Below are 13,931 nucleotides of genomic sequence, written 5' to 3'. Positions count from 1 at the left end.
GCCAAAACCTAACGTCTGCTAAAATCCTGATTTAGCCATTCCTAACTCAGGGGGTGGATTATGCTGATACGACCCTGTGGGTCGTATCTGCAAGGTTATCGCCCTTTTGCAGGGAACATCGGTGGAAAACCAGCGATGTTCCCTGCAAAAGGGCGATAACCTCGCTATCTCTGGCATTTTTATCGCCCTGGAGTAACGCGTTGTTAACGCGCTACCAGGGCAATAATTACCAGAGATAGCCTGCGATAATATAATTATCGCTAAGAACGGCCAGCGATAATTATCGCTGGCCGTTGTTAATATGCCCCTAAGTATGGCCTACTACTGCTCTCTGCCCTTGAAACGGTACCTAGCACCTGGCACACACCTTTGAACCATGGTTTAACGGTATGTGTTTTACGTCTAGGATAGGTTGTGTACTGGAAGTAAACACTTCAGCACAAAATCTTATGTCTAGACAACTTTTAAAACCTTGGATGTCTCAGTTCGGTGCAGCATACAAACAATGTGAACTGTTTGGAGAAATAAATATATTTATACAACGTTGCACCTGTCTCAAGGAGGCGTTATTTTTTCATTTAAAGCCTGGTCTGCCAATTTTAGTAGCTAATGCGTTCTGTACATTTCACAGGTGCTTGTGCTGGAAGTGCCACTCATGTAACAAGCCCTTTAACGCACAGTGGCAGAAAGCAGCGCAAATCCATATTTAAACCAAAAAGGAGCACTATTCCAGTGCAAAAAAAGTTTTGTACTGGAAATTAAATACCTTTTGAAGACTGCGCAGTTAGCATCACTTTGCGGCAGCTCAAAGTCATGATAAATCTGCCCCCTACTTTTTCATACGTAACATCCCACCAAGATTCCACCATCCCATCCTTCAGATGATGCAGCGCAAGAAACCATTACAAAAGTAGCAGAACGCAAAATGATGGCGCTCCCATTCAAATTGTCTTGAAAGGCCCCTGAGACTCCCATGACTCCCAGGACCTTGGTCTGAATGGGAGGCCTCCTGAACGGTGGGGCGCCCCTGCACCATAGGGACTGCAGGGGCCTGCATTAGCACTGTAGATAAAACTACTAGGAGATGAAACACATGAAAATTAGCCACACTAAATTGAGAGTAACCTTAATAAAGGTATGATAGCATCACGCAGCCTTTGCCTAGCAATGCCATCATATGGTTGACTGACTTTTCCATCCTTAGTCTTTCGACAGCCACCACAGCCCCCACACCCCAGCCCCACCGTATGCTGCTGAATTGATAGGTTAAGAGGAAGAGTGGAAAATACATCTTGAAATGAAATTTTGTACTTGTATAGCGCACTGCTGCCCCAGCGACGGGGCGTCCTGGCGCTTGTACTCATACCGCTGTGGAACCCTTCCTGGCTTTCGCTGTGAAATGTCCACTCCTGGGCACCTCCCAGGTGAAGCCAGGCATCCCCAGCGCTGTTGGGGCCATTGTGGAGATTAAGCAAACTATTGCCCAGAGTTGCAGAGTGGGAGCCATAATTAGAGTAGGCACCGAGGCGAGAATTATCAGGTCCGAGGAAATTGAGCCCACGACCCGCCGAGGCGGGAATTGAACCCTGGTCCCAGGCCAGATCTCTGCATCAGGGTCTGCCGCTCTAACCATTGAGCCACACTTCTCCACGAATCTTCTCTCCATATTACTAGTTTTGCTAACACTGGGGTAGCAAGGACAAACCATAGATAGCAGGTGTTAACCCTTGCTACCCTAGTTTTCAGCCATAGAAAGGAGATAGAGCAAGAGAGAGAGAGAGAGAGTTGACAAATATTCAATTTTTTTTTCTTTCAGCCCTGATACACCGCAGTGTTGCTGCAATAGATTACTTGCTCCAGTGCGCCCAAATACATTCTGAATTGGCAAACAAAGGATTCACTGTTGGTTTTCCAAGGATTCAGAAATGTTCAGCATACCGCACTTGTCATTAGATCAGATAATGAATGTAATATGGTGTCATCTCTTTCTTCTGCTTCGCTGCTTACAATTAAAGAATCATTAATCCAGTGAGCGGGTCCAGGAGTAATATGACAAAGTATATTATCACTTCACTGTAAAATGATCTTTGACAGATCTCTGGCAAAATATTCATCTAACTAAACGTATCAACAGAAACACTACATAAACAATACATTTCGAATTTTATTGCTAAGAAAGATGGAGGTTGTTGCATTGTTTGCTCAAATGTGCTAATTTAACAAGAACAAGTGAACTTTCTAAGTCATTCTTTATTGCATTTTTTTTTTGTTTCAAAAATAAATTTAACAGGTGAAGTTTAAACTGTTAAAAATCAATCTAATCAATCTCAGATGATTGGTACTCTGTAGGGCAATAATACACATGGTGATGTCCAATCAGCCCACAGCTAGAAACCACAGAATAAGCCCTTAAATGCCACAGCTAGGATGCAACACCTGTAGAGGCGGGCTTGCATTGTTGTTGTGTCACATTGATTGACAGTTACTTTGGAAACTTTTTAATTGCCTTCACATCACAGTAGCAGAATACCAGAATCATATAGACTTTACATATATGTACATTTTACAAAATGTCATTGACTTCACAAACCCTTTGATCCCCGAAGATATCAGAGGTTAGAGCCCTTGCCCATAAGCAGCCCCTGAAAAGCCTACTGCTAATTGATGTCCTCGACACCATGGTAATGAAACAGGTGACAAAATACGTTGGAGAAAATGATATTTGCATTGGTCTTTAGGGATCATTTTATACAAAGTGCCCAGGGATGCAACGGGTATGTGCATCCCTGGCAGCCTTACCTGTGGATGGTCCTCTGACCATGTCCAGCAATTTTGGGCCCCACTCTGATGCTTTAGATCGAGGCACCTAGTCTCCCTCTCTCTGTTTGCCTTTTTAATACCTCTGGCTTGTCTGCCTCTTTCTTTTTCACTTCTCACTTTCACCTTTCACATTTTCCCTCTTCTCACTTTTGCTCTGTTTCTCACTCTTTGTCTCTTTCTCCGCGCTTCGCTTCATTCACTTTTTCCTCTTTCTGCCCGCTAGCCACTCTTTCTTTCTGTGTCACATTTTCTCACATTAGCCCCATTCGATCTTCTCACTTTTGTCTAGTTTTGCCAGTTTTCCCACTCTCACTCTTCATTCACTGTTCACTCTTCTTGGCCTTCTTTTTGCCTCTTTTCCCTCCTTTTTGTCTCCATTTGCACCCTTCTGCTTCTTTTTCCCTTCTTTCACTACTTTTTCATGCCTTTCACTTACCTTCTATTCCTGCGCCATTTTTCCTGCTCCTTGCTCCCGCTCTGCCACTTAGCCCTGCCCTCTGGATCGCTTTCCCTCCTCTCGGGCCTTCTTAATGGCAGCCACAGAGTGGCCAAAGACCCCCAGTTGCCCATCCATGCGATGCACTCAGTATTCCCCCACCCGGACTGAAGATACATTCTTCTGCACCTTCTGCCACTTCTCCTCCTGCATACCTGCCATCCTGCACACTCTGACTTCCTCCTGCGCCTCCCCAACCTGCTTCCCCTGGCCGCTCCCACCTTTGCTTGCTGCACATGCAACCTTACCTCTCAAAACACCACCAGGCTTAACACAAACACCACCCTTACCTGTCTTCTCTTCAAAACTTGACTACGCACCAAAAATGCCTTAGAAGTCTGAGAACTCCTGTACGACCGCCTTCCGTACACACCAAGACCTGGCTTACCCCAGCATCTGCCCAGGCCATCGCAGTGGCCATCCCTCATGGATACAGGATTGAATGACACAATAGAATCAGTAAACCAAGTGGTAGACTCATCATCATGTACAAAAGAAACTCAATTGCTCCATTACTTCAGCGAACTCATACGACCACCAAGAGCACCTACCCTTCAAACTCAGGACCTCACGCACCATCACTCTGAGAGCAGCACTGCTCTAGCAGCCGCCTGGACCAAGATCTAAATTCTGCACCACTCTCATGGACCTCATAGCCCCCATGGTGCTCCCCTTCAACTCCTTCATTTCACTAACCACAACTTTCAATTGGAGGATCACACCAACCCCAACAGCACCAACTTCTTTGAAGACTTAAGCATATTAGGACTCACCAAACAAGTCAATGACCCCATACATGTAGCCGGACACCCCTCTGCCCTGTATTCACCAACTTTTCCTACATCACGGTGGACAAGCCCACCCACTCACTTGGGCCAACCGCTCCCTTGTCTGCTTTGGGCCAAGCTCAACTTCAACGCCTGCATCACCACAACGAAGTATCACCATGAACTTCAACACATGGATCACCTCCTGTGCAGGCTCCCTATCACCGTTAAAATTACCTTCTTCTCTCAGTCAAAGCCGCAGGCAAGTTTGTACAAGAAAGAATGAATATTCACCAAGTGCCACTGTAAATAGCTAGTACACTGGTGGCCCAATCCTCATGACAACAATGACAAAGACACCTACAGAGCAGCCCTCCGTATCTTTCACCAGAGACTCAGAGCCATCAAGCACTCAGCACTCACCAAATGGATTCAAAACAGCTTCAAGTCCTTGAAAGGAACGTTCGCCATAGTGAAGGAATTCCTGTTCCCTGATGCTAGCTCCATGATCGTCACCCCTCACAAGAGCTCTGCACCCAACTCACAGTCTACTTCTATTACAAAATTAACACCATTTACAACAATTTGCACCCCAACTGAACCTCCCTACCCTTGCTATCTTCTGGTCCAATAACAAGAACATCCTGAAACCACCCTAACCTGCTGGCCAGTAATCACCCCTCTAGAAATCTCCAACACCATGCACTCCATCCACTCTAGAGCCCCTTCGGATCACTGCCCTCTCTTTATTTTCACCAACTGACTTGACCCTATATGCACGGTCCTCACACTAATCCTCAATGGCTCTCCCACCCCTGCCACATTCCTGGACCCCTGCAAACACTCCACCATATTCCCGCTCCTAAGGAGACCCTCTGCTGACCCAAAGACACAGGCTAACTACAGACCTCTCACCCTCCTCCCTTACCTGGCCAAAGTATTAGAAAAACTTTTGAGCAACTGACTGGCTGACCACCTCAGTGCCAACCACTTCCTGGACCCCCCCAATCTGGTTGCAAACCTAATCACAGGATGCAGACCGTACTCATCACTCCCAACAATGATGTGCGCCTAAACATGAACAAAGGGGACACAGTGGTACTCATCCTACTCAATCTCTTGGCCACTATTGACACCATCTGCCACCCCATCTTCATTCAACGCCACAACAAGACCAGAATCCAGGATCACCACTCTGAGGGATCAGCTCCTCCCTCTCAAGATGCATCCAAACAGTCAGCTTAGCCCTGTACTTTTCCACCGCCTCCAAACTGGTCTGTGAGGCTCCTCCCAGAGCCCTAAGGCTCTGGGAGGAGCCATAGGGCTCTTACACCAAATTCTTCAACACTCACAGGCTCAGCATCATCTCCTATCCCGATGACACCCAGCTCATCCTCTCCCTCTTTGAAGACACCTCTAACGCCTAGGCGAACTTCATCAACTGCAAGTCTGAGGTCTCAAACTGGATGAACACCAAGTGCCTGAAACTCAATACAGACAAGATTTAAGTGGTCCTATTCAGAAGACACCTCTCTCTTGTCCTTGGCTTGATAAATACCCTGCAGTGGCCACAGGTGAGGGGTTGAACCAAGTTTGAGGGATGGAGGATAAGTGATTCTGTACTAATCTATCATTGAGAGAAGCCCCTTTTCTGAAAGTCAAAGAGGGTGTCACTCCCACCACATCTTGAAGGGTGTCTTCACAACGAAGGATATCCCAATTTGTTTTCAAAATCCCCCTTAAGGTATTGGCCTGTGTGTTAAATGTGGCAATTAAGTAAATGGATTCCTTTGATTTATTGGTTCTTGCAATTCCTGTCAAAACTGGTTTCTAAAGAATGGCTTCCCTACTCATCATGTTTATCTGTTGAAAAAATATGAACTGTCCAAGATAAAAACGAAAATGTAAAATCCCAAAACACATTACAAGCAAAATGGATGTTGTTTTCTATGTAATACTGTGCCAATGCATGAAATGCTCTACTTTGTCTGTAAAGAAATACATATTGGAGCATTTGGGAGCTATAACAAATGGAGACATGACTTACAGCACAGAAAGGCACTTTAGTGAATCATATGCAAGTGACTGGAAGTCAATTACATTCTTTGGGATTGCCTGTATTCCCAAGACCTCTACCAGAGTTGATAGAAAACAGCCCTTCATAGAATGGAATCTAGATATGTAATATAAGTGGGATGTCTGGCTCCAAGTGGAATGAATGTAGATAAAGAACTGCATGTGCACCTGCTTGTACCCATAATAAACAAACTTTTTCAGACCCTGTAATGCCATCAGTAGCTACTAATAGGAAGTTTTTTCAAGTAATTTTATATGATTTTATCTAATTAGCATACAAAATGATGAAGACTGTTATATTCTTTGATTGTGGACTATATTTTCCTTTCGGAGATACAAGGCATGGTTGTGTCCAATTATAAAAATATTTTGAATCTTCTTCCGAAGCCGCCTGTGTGTTTAATGATGAAAATTATTTTGAATCTCCTATCAGAAAATCCATTGATTTATCAAAGTCTTTTATCTGGTGAAACTGTTGATGTTGTGGCAACCACGGCCATGAGATGGGCGCTTTACTGAATGAATTGTGATTTAATCTTTTAAGCAGCTATTGCAGCAGTAATTATTTCCATCATGGTATGCAAGATGGAGTTGTAAACGTTACTATAGCTGTAATCAATTGCACAATGTCATTGAAGGCATAATATATTGTGCTCTACTTTAATAAGAAAATTGTATCTCCTCGCATATATAAATGGGGAAGGACTATCAAGACTGTGATGGACGAACAGGATTGCAATTGAAGCTAAGTGAAAATTTTGACTGTAATATGACGTAATCAAGTATAGACATGGGAGATATAAGGAACCTTATGGTTAGGTGGGATTGTAATTTTTTAGCGATATTTGAGGCTGAGATCATAATCAGAATAATTACATGCATGCATTTTATTGTGGAATGTTGGAAACGGCCCTTTTTGCAGGGTTATCCCCAAACTTTTTGCTTCTTAGTCCTTTATTTTTTCTGACCCGTGGTTGTTGGCAATAGGACTCTGGGCACTTTACCACTGCTGATCAGTGCTAAAGTGCATATGTTCTCTGTATAAATTGTTATATTGATTGGTTATCCAGGATTGGTATATTTGTTTCACCTGTTAGCCCCTAGTAAAGTGCACTGAGTGTGCCAGGGCTGGTGATTCAAATGCTACTAGTGGGCTGCAGCACTGATTGTGCGACCCACAGGAGTAGCCCTAAAATGATGTCTTAGGCCTGCTTGCAGTGCCTATGTGCAGTCCAGGACTGCCATGTCGACCTGGCCAGTGCACCCACTGACCAGGCCTTATCCTTCCCTTTCTGTACATGTCAGGCATCCGTATGGTGGCCCTAGGTACCCCCCTGGGCTGGGTGCAGTGTATCTGAAAGGTAGGGCATGTACTGAGGTGTGTAACATGCCCTGGTAGTGAATTACAGCCATTTTCGTGTTTCACTGCTGAGAGGCTATCTTGCCCATAGGACAGAATGGGAGAGGCTGTTTACATGCCTATCTTCCCATAAGGGCAAGATAGAAAATCCAAGTTTGGTATCTCTGTGTTCAGAATTTAATTATACATCTTTTTAGCAAGATGGTTTTTAAATTCACTGTGTGAGAATAGCACTTTTTAGAAAGTAGCTATTCTCCTGTTTAACCTTCCTGTGTGCCTGTGTGCTGGTTGGCTGACTGGTGTCATGTGATGGGCTAGGTGGCTCCAGGAGCCTGGATGAGTCAGCAGCAGGGTGAATAGGGAGATCTGCTTTAGATGGGTGGGAGGAGTAGTCCCTGGGTTTGAATAGGGCTGCCCCTGCCAGCACAATGCTGGCTCCACCCCCTGCTGGCCAGGCTGAGGACTCTGCCTCTGCTGGCACAAAGAAGGCTCCACCTCCTGCTGAGCGTCTAACGACCCTGCCCCTCACTCTGAAAGGAACCAGGTGCTCCAGAGCAGAGCACACCCAGGAACCAGTTTGAGCAGGGGAATCCCCCCACTGGAACAAAGAGAGACAGAGACTTGGAGGGGTATAAGAAGAGGACCCCAGACACCTAAACTTTAGATCACTTTGTAACTAAGAAGAAACCTCTGCCAAGGAGAAAGCTGAAAAGGACTGAAGAGGAGAAGACTGCCTGCTTGCTGTTTTGCTTTGCTGCCAAGGAGAGGGGAAGGACTTTGCTGTGCCCCCTTCTTTTGATTCTGATCTCCAAGGGCCTGAGAAGAGCTGGCTCCCTGTTAAGAAGTCCCAGGAACAAAAGGACTTCACCACCAGCTCCCCTGGAACTCTGCTGAAGGAGTTCTGACCTGCCTTGGAGTGCTTGCCCAGTTTTGGGGCCTCAGGAGGTCGTTTTGCTGTGTTTGGGAGCTGGGAAGCAGAAGCGTGAAAAAGAGTAACTGGTACCCAACGCATCATCCGATTGCGTGTCGCAAGAACGAGAGTGCGAGGAGAATTTCATCGCGGCGTCATCGCAGCACCCGGAGTCCCCGCATCGCCGAGTGCGTCGAGCATCGTCCCGGTGCGAGAAGATTCTTGACGCTGCGAGGGTCGTCGCAGAACCAGTTTGCGGGCCGCACCACTGCCGGTGCGTGAAAGTATCCAGTCACTGCGTGTGTCGACGCAGAGTCCCGTCCCGTGACGCATCGAGGGTTGCGGCGCCCGAAGTCAACGCTGCGCCGTGCACCGCGACGCATCGAGGGTTGCGGCGCCAGAAGTCAACGCCGCGCATCGCGCCGCACCGAAGATCGTCGCATCGTACCTGTGCGTGAAGCTTCCCCCTAAGAAACCTACTCAACGAAAGCCAAGGTCATCGCATCCTCCCCCTACAGATCGGAGCCGGCGCATCCACCTCTGCTGCGTGAAGCAGGGCTGCTGCAAAGCCTCCCCAGGATCTCAGGAGTATCGCATCGCCTTTGCCATCTTCCTTGTGATAGCTTTTGGGAACCTTATCGCAACTACAGGTACTGTTGGGCACGAGAGTGTCGCATTTTGTGCATTGAGAGTCGCATTGTGCAGGACACTGATTTTTACATCCTGGAGTACTTTCTGCAAACTCTTGAACTATCTTTGAAGTAATCTTTTTAATTGTATGTTGGTTTGTCTGTAGTATTTGGTCTTGTGAAGTTTTTAGTAAAGATACCTTATTTTTCTAAAACTGGTGTGGAGTAAATCTGTGGTGTTTTCACTGTGTTACTGTGAGTGTTGGTACAAATACTTTACACATTGCCTTTGATAGCCTAGACTGCTCAGGCCAAGCTACCTAGAGGGTGAGCAGGGGTTATCTTAACAGTGTATCCCCCTTTCCCTGACTAGAAGCAAGGGTCCCTACTTGGACAGTGGTACCTACCCTGCCAACTAGAAACCCCCAGATCTAACATGGAACCTTTGATATCATTACATAATATGTATCTGCCTTTTGTGAGAACTCGCTTGATGATTCAAAGTCTGTTTTCTATGTTCATTCCCGATCTGTAACCAAGCAACGGATTGAGTGTTTACCAATGTTAGCAACACAAAATACACACAGTTATCCTGGGTCTACGTGATGCTCTGTAAAGTATATAGTTTAATTGATATTTAGATTGTTTCTATTAGAAAAATGTACCATCAATGAATTAAGGAATCCACATCAATATACACATTTGGGTGACAGATGAGTGTTGAGTCCATTTTGTGTCTTAAAAGCTTGAATATGCACTTTAACTCTGTATTTGTATTTGTATTTGTATTTAGTTTTTATATCGCGCAGCTTTCACCCACCGGGTATCTTGGCGCGTAGACTGTGATGGAATAGAACCTTTGAAACCAACGAGAAGTGCATCGGCAGAGACATGTAGGAGGGAGGAGATAGGCTGAGCAGGAGCCCAACCAAAACTAGGGAAGTAGCGAGGCCATAGACCCCTCTCTAGGGAAGAGCCAGGTTTTCAGATTTTGCCTAAACTCCATCAGAGAGTTAGCCTGTCTGATATTCAGCGGGAGTTCATTCCAATAGCGTGGGGCCACATTGCTAAAAGCCCTACCTCCCATTCTGGCCTTCTTAATCCTGCCAGTGTTTAACAGAAAAGTGTTCGAGGAACGGAGAGTCCTTTTAGGTTTGTACCAGGAAATCTTCTCCTGTAAGGAAAAAGGGCCAAGACCATGTGCCGCTTTATAAACAATGCACAGGGATTTAAATTTGACCCTTTCCCTCATAGGAAGCCAATGAAGCTCTCGAAGCGCCAGTGTGGATGAAGAGTCACGTTTTCTGGTCAGCGCCAATTTGGCTGCCATAGACTGGACCCTCTGCAATCTCTGAAAGATGTAAAGAGGTGCTCCTAAATACAGAGAATTGCAGTAGTCCAGCCTACTCAAGATAATACTGCGAACTACCAGAGGTCTTTTTTCCATCGGCAGGAGAGGAAGAATCTGCCGTAGAGCTTTCATAAGAGCAAAGCAGACCCCCACAGTTTTTTTGACTTGCGAAGTCAATTGCAGATCATTATCAAACATGACCCCCAAGTTCCGCACCGAAGTCACAGGGACAATGGGATCCATATCTGGGGCCAGTCTAAGATCAAAAGGCATATCCCTTACTCTCGCTGGGGAACAGTAAATCACCTCAGTCTTGCCTCCGTTGAATTGCAGGGAGTTAGCCCTGAGCCAGTCCGAGGTCTGACTCATGCATTTCTGGAATACATCCATATTTAAGGCATCCTTTCCCTCTAATGAGAACACCAACTGGGTGTCGTCCGCATAATTGACAATATCAACCCCATGCGCCTTGATGATAGGAATTAGTGGCTGCAAATAGATATTAAAGAGAATGGGGCTGATGGCCGATCCCTGGGGAACCCCATGCTCCACCAAGGTCTTGCTGGAAGTAAAAGGGGGCAGGGAAACCAATTGTTGTCTCCCTGTGAGATAGGATCGTATCCATCTCATGGCACATCCCTTAACTCCCAAATGCTCCAGTCTGTTCAGCAAGATTCGGTGGTTTACCGTATCAAAAGCGGCTGACATGTCTAAGAGGACCATTACCGATGAGAGGCCTCTGTCAGCCCGCATCCGGAGGTTGTCCAGCACCGTAACCAGGGCTGTCTCCGTTCCATGCCCTGGCCTAAAGCCAAACTGGCTCTTATCCAGGAGATGGAACTCCTCCAGATACCCAGAAAGAGAGCTACTCACTACCTTTTCAAGGATTTTAATAGGAAAAGGTAGCAGGGAAATGGGCCTAAAGCTAGTAGGGTCTCCTGGATCTAAAGATGGTTTTTTTAATAATGGAGTAACCACAGCCAGCTTCCAAGTTTCAGGCACCATCCCTTCATCCAGGGATTGACAGCATATCTGCCAAAGTCGTGGGAACAAGGCCGGAGCATGATCTTTCCAAATCCTGTTCGGTATGGGGTCTAATGGAGACCCTGACCTCACATTCTGTGCACATTTAAAAAACAGCTCATTAGTGAGTGGTGTAAAATGCTCCAGTGAGGTAACTCCCTCTTGTTCTGCCAGGGGCAGTTGTCCAATAGTATTCATCAGAGATGGGTCGGACATGTTAAGACCTCCTACAGTGTTAGCGATTTTCTCCTCAAAATGAGAGGCGATTTTATTGCATAACATCTGTGAAGCTACCACCTTATTTCCCACGCTAGTGGGGTTAGAAAGGTCCCTAATGATCTTAAAAAGAGCTCTGGCACTATTTGGTGCTGATAGAATAGAATTGAGGAAAAAGTCCACTTTGGCCTTAGCCAACAGTTCTTTATATTGGGCTTGTGCTTTTTTGAAAGCCACTTTATCGTCCTCAGCATAATGCTTTCGCCAATTCCTCTCTGCCAGCCGAGAGGCTTTACGTGTCATACTCAGCTCCTCAGTAAACCACGGCGCGGAGTGCTCTGGCACAGTTATGTGAACAAGACCCAACTAGGTCCGGAGTGTGTTGCGTTATTTCCCATCACGAGTAGAGAGTGAGGGAAGCTCCTTTTGAATATATATACATAAATATATATTGATTGATTGCTCAGGGGCTCATGATGCTCGTGAAATGTAACAGATCAAACTCGTGTGCAGAATTGCATTTGATTTTCTGCAGTGAGTACAGTTCTCTTTGTTTATGTTTGTTTTTGTGTCTGTGACAGAGATACAATATATTAAATTGGCACTCTTTTACCACCTCTGGCCACAATCTGTTGGCTCTGTGGCTTAGTAAGGACTCATGAGGAGCTTCTTTAAGTGAGTCCAAGAGTTGGTAGGGGGCACATTTGCGAACATTTCATGCATCGCAGCAAAGAAACTTGCTGCATTTTATTGTGTTCAAGGGAGACATCAGAATGTGCTATATTTATAAAGATATGGAGTATTTCTGTGGCCTCCTTGCTCTGGGGCACTGTGTTCACCCTAGCGCCAATGCCGGCACCTTTATTCGAAAGTGCAAGGTTGCCTGCATTATGAGCCGGATTGTTTTTATGTAGGAAGAAACACTTTACTACACAAAACAATCCTTAAAGTCATTTTCCTTTTTCTATGTGTAATGTGGAAAGCATCACACATAGAAAAAAGGAGGAAACAAGGAGAAATAAATATATTTCTCCTTGTTACGCCTGGGTCAGGGAGGCGTACTATTTTGAAACATTTCAAGGTTCAACACGCAACGTGGTGCAAGAGCAACATCAACCTTAAGTCAGATTTATGAAGGTAACGCAGAGCAAATTGCTTTGTTGTCTTACTCTGCCCTGAGAAGGCGTTGCATGGGTGTTCCCATGGAACTCCCATGGTTTTTGATGCATTCCCAGATTTACCAAAACTGGTAAACCTGTGACTGTGCCAAAAAGATACACCTTCGCAGTGGAGGATTAACGAGAAGAAATATGATTACTTCTCCTTGTTACTTCCTCTTTTCTTGTGTGCTGCATTCTGATAGAGGAATATGTGTCTCTGGATTTTTTTTGTGCAGGAAGGTGTTCCTTCCTGCACACAAACAATCTCCTACAGGTCAGGGTGGGCTCAACCATGTTCCAGGGAGCTCTTTAGAGAAATCTTGATTTTTATATATGGGGTTTTACATTTAAAAAAAATTCCTAACTCACCCCAAGGTATCCCTTTATTAGTGGGGTGAGCGGGTAAGATTGAAAAGCTATGGGAAGGGCAATCACGATATTGTGGTCCTATGACCTTAAGTGGCAACATGTTTCTGCCATACTCTATTGGCCTGTATCGGTTCTGGGCATTCTTTAGGGCAATACTAGAGAAGTGAGATCCCCCAGTAACGCTATCCTGTAAATTATACAGTTGGATAAATGTTATGCTAAAGGCCAAACCCCCATATATAAAAATTAAGAGCTCCCGAAACACGGTTGAGCCCACCCTGACCTGTAGGAGTCAGGGTGAACCTGATGATGAAGCATGCCACTACAAGAGTGGGTGGATTGTTATATATAAAAATAGGTTTTCTCCTCTTCCCACCTCTAAGTGCAGTGGAGAATAGATGTTCTTTCTCTTTCTCACCTTAATCATTGTTACTTGAAAGGGAGGATGCTTTTTTGAGTTAAGACTGTTTCAGTGGGAGTATGTATCCCCTTTCCTTTCGGTTATGAAAGGATCTCTCCACCCTTCTGGGTCTCTGAAGATACCCTCCGGACCCCATTTGTCATAAGATATATACATGTATCGCGCAGGCACTTATATCTGGATTCATATATAGTTAAACTTTACTTACCTTTAGGAACTTTACGTCACAATATTTTTTAACCCAATATTCTTGACCGGATATTTTGTCCCACAACATTTTTGCTTCTGATATTCTGTCTAAACACTGGTGTTTCATGCTACATGGCACAATGC

The sequence above is a fragment of the Triturus cristatus genome, chromosome 9, assembly GCF_964204655.1.
Source record: "Triturus cristatus chromosome 9, aTriCri1.1, whole genome shotgun sequence".
NCBI lineage: Eukaryota > Metazoa > Chordata > Amphibia > Caudata > Salamandridae > Triturus > Triturus cristatus.
Note: the sequence above shows the minus strand (reverse complement) of the source record.